The following is a 7,322-nucleotide window of genomic DNA, read 5'->3' on the forward strand; positions in this document are numbered from 1 at the left end:
TAATCGGTATAGTTTTGTCTTTACCCAAAAATGCATACCTGAGGTGGGCTGACAATGCTTTTAATTCCAGCTTGGGTGCTTCTTCAATGGTGGGTTTGGGTGGAGGACCCAACACTCTATTCAAAGGCACCCATCTCTCTCCAGATATAATTAGAAGTGCCACATCCAGAATTTGCACAATTTTCTGTGGTTGAGCATCCCCATATATATCATCACCTACCAACATTCGCTCTAGATGGTCCTTAGATGCAATGTATCGAGCTTCTGCCTCAAGATCTATCACAGTTATGGTATACAACTCCTCATACACCGCTGGCACTTTCAAAGCTTTGTATACATCAAACACCTTCACCTTATCATGAGCCCGCATAGTGAGCTGCCCAGCTGCTATATCTATCATTGCTCTCCCAGTAGCCAAGAAAGGTCTTCCCAAGATGAATGAGACCTCAGGATCAGGCTTAAAATTTAGCACAACAAAATCTACTAGGAAAATCAATGATCCCACTTGCACTAACATATCCTCTACAACACCCTCAGGCCTAGCTACAGATCTATCAGCCAACTGTAAGATAATGGTAGTAGGTTTTGGACTACCCAATCCCAACTTTTTGTACAAGGAAGTTGGCATCAAGTTGATACTGGATCCTAGATCACGCAACCCTTGTGCATGAATGCTGTGCCCGATAGTGATCTGGACCGTAAAACTATCCGAATCTTTCAAATTAGTGGGCAGCTTGTTCTGGATTTTGGAACTACACTCTTCAGTAAGTGCAACAGTCTCATACTCTGTCAACCTTCTTTTATTGGCTACGATCTCCTTCACATACTTCGTATACATGGGTATACCCTGCAAAACATCTACCAATGGCAAGCTATTATGAATTTGTTTCAAGAGAGAGAGAAAATTACCAAAACATTCATCCTCTTTCTGTTTCTTGAACTTCTGAGGAAATGGAGAAGGTGGTTTCACAATTGGTTGAACTCTTTCTTATTGTGAAACAACTTCACTCTCCTTAGGTTCGTTCTCTTTGTTCACCACCTCAGTGTTTATTTTCTTAGGAGCTAACTTCTCCAATTGTAGACCACTGCATGTACCTACCGCGTTTACCTATTTAGGATTGGGGTCAGTATTTCCAGGCAACCCTCCTAGCGGTCGTGAATTTTGGGCACTAGCAAACTGCCCGAATTGCTTCTCCAGATTCTGTGTAGCTAACTGATTATTTCTCACATCAGCAGCTAACTAGGCTTGATTAGCCATGATCTTTTTCAGCATCTCCTCCACGCTCATGTTTCCAGATTGTTGTTTAGGTTGTTCCCGTTGGGCCTGTGGTTGGTAGCCATGTGCATTTCCTTTAGGCCTATATTGATTCTTCCCTTTGCCCTAATTTTGATTTCCACCCCATGAAAAGTTTGGGTGGTTGCGCCAAATTGGGTTGTATGAGTTTTCATAGTTCTGCTTGCCTCCTCCTCGTTGGGCATTACCTACAAAATTTACCAAGTTCGAGTTTGCACCAAATACCTCTGCATTGTGATCACTACCTCCGCAGATCTCACACCAAGATGGTGATTGTTGAACTGCATTTACCTGTGCGGGCTGTTGTCCTAATGCCAGATTGCTGAAGTGGGTACTCATCACATTCTGCATAGCAAAAATCTGTGTAGTTAAAGCAGTCAAACTTCTACCTCTAGCATACCTACAGTTTTCTGTACCATAGGTTTCATCCCTCCTCCATTCCATTCAAGATTGCCTTGAGAAATTATGTTCAGTAGGGTGAAGAGTTCAGCATAAGTCTTCTCCAAAGCCTGACCACCTGCAATTGAATCACATAAAATCTTGGTGTTAGGCTCCAATCCTTCAATGAAGGTATGGACTAACACCTCATTAGACTGATGATGATGTAGGCAACTCATTAACATTAATTTAAACCTGTCCCAAGCTTGGTACAAGTTTTCTCCACCTTTTTGTCTGAAACTCAAAATATCACTCCTCAACTTAGCTGTTTTTCTAAATGGAAAAAATCTAATGAGGTACATCTATGCTAAATCATCCTAGGTGTTAATGCCAACTATCATATGAATCTTTCTTATGTTTTTATTTTCAGTATTTCATGATTGATCACCATAGAAATAAATTAATGAGGAACATCTATGCTAAATCTTTTGCTTCCCCAAGCAGAAAGAAGGGGAATAAAGTGAACCTCACGTAATCTTTGTTCACTCTAGTTGGAGTGTAAGTATCACTGATCTCGAGGAAGTTCTGTATGTGAACAATTGGATCCTCGTGTGACAGACCAGTAAGCTGCTTATTAATGTGCAACAGTTGCACCATACTCTGCTTCAATTCAAACCTCCCACCAGCTTCAGGTTTCTGAATGCATGAGGTCACATTGGTGGGGCGTGGGATTGCCACGTCTCTTACCTTCAACTCAGTCATTGCTTTAGGTTCTTCCTCCTCAACTGGTGCTACTGGAGATGTTGGTTCACTAGCCATCAGAGGGACAGGATAAACAAGTCGTATTTGCCTTCTCTGGTAATGAACAAACCTTTTCGGTTAAGCTAAGGGCGATACCAATCCTTGATCAGCGTCCAGTTTGATGCTTCAAATTAACCTTTAAAAATGAAATGCTAAGATTAGGTTATCTAACACTTGCTTTTTAACTTCAGAAGTCAGAAAAATCAAATAATTTCTAATTCTAAAGTCCTCGACAGCGGCGCCAAAAACTTATTGCGGCCAAATCGCACACGCAAGTGCACGTGGTCGTTCAAGTATTAAAGTGGCTTTTTTTAAGAGTCGGGTATCGTACCTACATGGACTTACTCTTAGAAACACTTAATTCCTCTAACTTTTAGCTCACACAAGTGTATTTCCAGATTTCAAAGTTGATTTATTTTCTACTTCTATACTTAAAATAAAATGTAACAAAAGCGATTCAATTTCAAAGGGTTAAAACAATAATTTAGTGAAGTCCAGGGCTGCAACTTCTATCAAGATTCATGCAAGCAATATCATTTAAATGGGTAATTATCAACTATCGAATCAATGAATCACAGGGTTAGATGTATGATCATGGTCTCCCGACCTCTAATCGTCTACGATAAATAACACCCTAACTACATTGTTGAGCGGGGATAAAATGGATTAAATATCGAGCATTACAATTTCTTCCTGTATATGGTGACCCAATTAAGGTTTCTAGGTATATCCCCAACCTAGATACAAATCAACCCTAACTATTTAGAGGTAAACATACTTCTTATGCCTCATGTTCTATCCTCTTATTCCTCTCTCAAGTTTCATTTGGACAATGAGTTTATTTCTATGACGATCAATCATGAAATACGAAAAATAAGAACAGAAGAAAGATTCATATGATAGTTGACATAAACCCAATAACAAACTCAATAGATTGCAATCGTCTTGTAGCCACAACCCTAGAACTAGGGTATTTAGCTACTTATAATCCGACAATCAATCAAATAATGTTCAAGAATCATCAAGAGATCGAAAGGACAGAAGGTTAAGAATTAACCCTAAAACTAATAAAAACATACTCCAAAATCGTCATTCTTCAAAACCCAAAAAAAATAAAAAAAATAAAATAACGACCTATTTATACTAAAAGTCAAAACGGCCAAATCTGGGACTTCAAGGCGCGATGCGGAGAGGCTGCTTGGATTTGACTCTGGGCAAATTTGTCGTCTCCACGACGAAGGAGTGACACGGAGCATTCTGCTCGTAATAGCTTCCTAGAATTAATTTTGGGACTCCTCTCCGTGACGCGGAGAGGGCACGACAATGCCTTAGTGGCTTTTCCTCCAGGTTCTTCCTTGCTCTCTTTTGACTTGAATCCTCTATGTTCTTCCATTGTCCCTTTTTGCGCTTGTTTCTCCAATTAAGCTCACCTACACAACTAATCATGTTGGTTAGCTCATAAATAATTAAAAGACTCTATAAGACTATAAATGAATATATTTCAACTTCAAACTAGGTTTTAATGCGGAAAACAACTTCAACTACTATGTACTACGAAAAAACACTTATTCTCTCGTAAAAATCTAGCCAAACACATCATTTTTAAAAATAAGCTTGGTCAACACTTTGACCAGCTAATACGCTAAGTCAAATATCTTTTATAAGTCAATTTGACCAACTTATAAAATTAGAATTTGTTTGGATGAGATTGTGATTTATGACTAATTATAGGTCAAAAATAATAAGTTAGGAATTCTAATTATAGTTTTTGACTGATTTTTGTCTGTTTGTGTCACGCCCCGAGCCTACACCCTGGACGTTGCTGACACTCGAGAACCATTGCTGGCACCAAGCGAACCCTTGGCCTGGCTTACTTAACTTAGCAGAAGACTTTAAGCATAATTACAATGATCAAATGAACTTACTCAAATAGCTTTATAATATAATTTAGAATGTTAAAAGAATTAAACATTCAACTTGACCAAAACGGCAACCCAAGTCTTAACATAAGATAAAATAAGAAGACTAAAGAACTAATAACTGACTGTATATGAAGCTTCTAAAACAACTAAGATGGATGTTGGGACAAACCCCACAACATCCTAATGAACTAAACTAGAAAGCAAATAACGGAATCCTCCGAATGCAAGGAGGCTCACCACAGACTTTGAGTGCTCAAGCTGGATCAAAGAGGCGCTGGATGCTGATCTTGATTACCTACATCTGCATCATAAGATGATGCAGGCCAACTGGCATCAGTACATTGAATGTACGAGTATGCGAGTTGGAATGCTAAACAATACAAATGATTGAAAAGATTCCGAAGAAGCACTTACATGGGCTTTTCTCAACTTATGAATACTTAACTCAAAATAAGACAATGAAACATATGCAATATATGGAAAGCTTTTTAAAATAGTAAAAGCAACTTAGTTCGTTAAATAAATGTGATAATAAACTCAACTTTACTCATATAATAAAGTAATATAGTTTTTGTGGGATATTCTCTAACCGACAACCTCCACTATGAGCCTAAGTGGTGATACAACGTCTTGCCCGCGCTGCCAGAACTGACCTATACTTTGTCTTCATATAGAACGCTTAACTTAGTGGATCCACTAGCTTAACTTATGTGATCATCTAAAATGTATGACCCATTAATATCCATGATGGCTACATGGCTTATGGAGACTTGAGTTAATATGAACTCGCATCCCTATATCGGTGCTCAATACTACTCCCAAAAAATATACTTAGCTCATATATTTTAAAACAACTTCTTTCTTTGGTTTGAGATAATTACTCAAAATTTAGCTTAAAAGCTCTCTTGGAATCGATGTTCCCTCTTCTTGCTCAAATGTGAAAACATTTATAAACTCTTTGGGAATACTTAGTTCCCTAATAGCTTTTTGAGAAATGAACTCAATTCTTTACTCTTTGCTTAACTTGAAACTTAAGTCTTAAAACAAAGTTAAAACGTTTGTTAAAAGACTTTTGAAAACTTTAAAAACTTTGTTTGACTTGCTTCTTAGCTTCTAGACTTGACTCTTAACTTCTCTTGACTTTGATCCTAGCTTTCCTTAAATTGGATTATGGATTCAAGGTTCATGATTTCATGTTTATGGATCATTTCATGATGTTTAGATGTACCTTAGAGTGTTAGAATCAACTAGGAAACATAGGTACATCACTTAGGAACTAGCACGAAAAGGTGGGGGAAGAATGGGGAGAATTAGCGTCCCTGGCGCTCTGAGAAGCGCGGGGCGCCAACCCTCAAACTTCAAAGGTCAAGCTGTGGCGCGCTGGCTGGTGCATCGCCCCAAGGGGTAAACTTTAGAGCCCCTTTTGGGGCACGCTGGCTGGCGTGACACCCTACCCTTTCCCTAGGTGAACTCCGACTTTTCTCCTTCGTTTTTCATCTCTAAACCCTTCAAATTTCCATGGTTTTTTCCTCAAACACTTAGGATCAATAGTACCCTCAACATACAATAGATTTAACTCGAAAATTTACCTAGAAACACGAATCAAATCAACAAGAGATTTCGACAACACAACAATCAAGAACTCAATGAATTTTCAACAATGTTCTTCAAGAACTCACTTTCTTTGCATTCAAACAACTTAAATTCGCTAAATTGAAACAAGATTGGCATGTGGGTGAACTAACCCAACACTATGTGATATCACATACCTTGTAGGGATCACCCTCGACGAATTCCACAAGTTAAACTTCGTCGATCTTGGCGATTCTTGACTTCTCTTCTTCTTTCTCCTCTTTTCTCTTTTCTCCAAGCCCTAGAGTGAATTCTAATTTTCTAAACTGACCAAAATCTGGTTTTACCCCAATAAATCTCCTAAAAAAGAATTAGAGTAATTAGGTAAGGAAAAGACTAAATTACCCTTCAAAACCCGGATTAGACATTTCCTTAATCCAGCAGCCCAACTTCCGAAAGGCACAACTTACTCATACAAACTCGGAATCGTGCAAACTCACCGGCGTTGAAAAGATCATTCCAAGAGTTATGGTCGTTTGAAGTTGATCAAAAAACTCACTTTTCCTAACTTAAACAAATTTCCAGATTTTAATTCTTTCCAAAAATGACTATTTCCAATTATAATCTTCTCCTTTGTTATTTCAATTAGCGAGATGTTACAGTTTGACTTAAAAGTCATAGTTAAGAATTCTAACTTATGACTTTTGACAAGTTTTTGTCTTTTTGAGTTTAAAACAAATGTTTAAATTTTTTTTATATTTTATTCAAACACTACAAAAATACTTCAAAGTTATTTTAGTATTCAAAATAAATTAATTCAAATAAACTCTTAGTCAAACACTCTCTAAAATAGAAAAAAACAAGAGTTAAAAATAGAGAAAAATAATTCGTAGACAGAAAGTAATAAGGTAATAAGGTATACACATTTGTAATAATATATATGGTAACACAAAACAGAAAATATCTAAGATTTAATATTGCATAGGCGTTTCAAACATCATATCACAATAATTTTTTGAACTTACTAAATCATCACACCATAGGATCACATTAGTTCATTTAACATGATATGATTAATTTTAATTTATCAAATTTAATCTATATAAAATATTAAAATATTTCGATCAAGTAGATTCATTTGAACCTTTTTGACCCTGGTCCGGCTCGCTTATAAATGTAATATTGTTAGATTACTCTGCTAACAAATATGATTACAAAGAGTAAATGATCTTCTTGGACTTGAACCAAAGACTTTTCATGTGATTATATAAACCCTCACTTGTTAGTCAATGCTTTTGTACTCCAAAAAAGATAGTCTAACAATGGAAACTAGAACATCTCATGATGTGTTCGGG

At 37.1% G+C, this 7,322-nt stretch overlaps 1 non-coding gene across 1 annotated transcript; it reads left to right on the forward strand.

Annotated features, from left to right (window-relative positions):
• The first annotated feature begins 1,888 nt into the window (after positions 1-1,888).
• Positions 1,889-1,995, forward strand: LOC125814762 (small nucleolar RNA R71). The gene has a single exon (XR_007442129.1). It is a non-coding gene; the product is annotated as a small nucleolar RNA R71 (small nucleolar RNA).
• Positions 1,996-7,322: the final 5,327 nt, after the last annotated feature.

This window comes from Solanum verrucosum, unplaced genomic scaffold (genome assembly GCF_900185275.1).
Source record: "Solanum verrucosum unplaced genomic scaffold, falcon-dt-bn FXZP01000268.1, whole genome shotgun sequence".
In the NCBI taxonomy this organism is placed as follows: domain Eukaryota; kingdom Viridiplantae; phylum Streptophyta; class Magnoliopsida; order Solanales; family Solanaceae; genus Solanum; species Solanum verrucosum.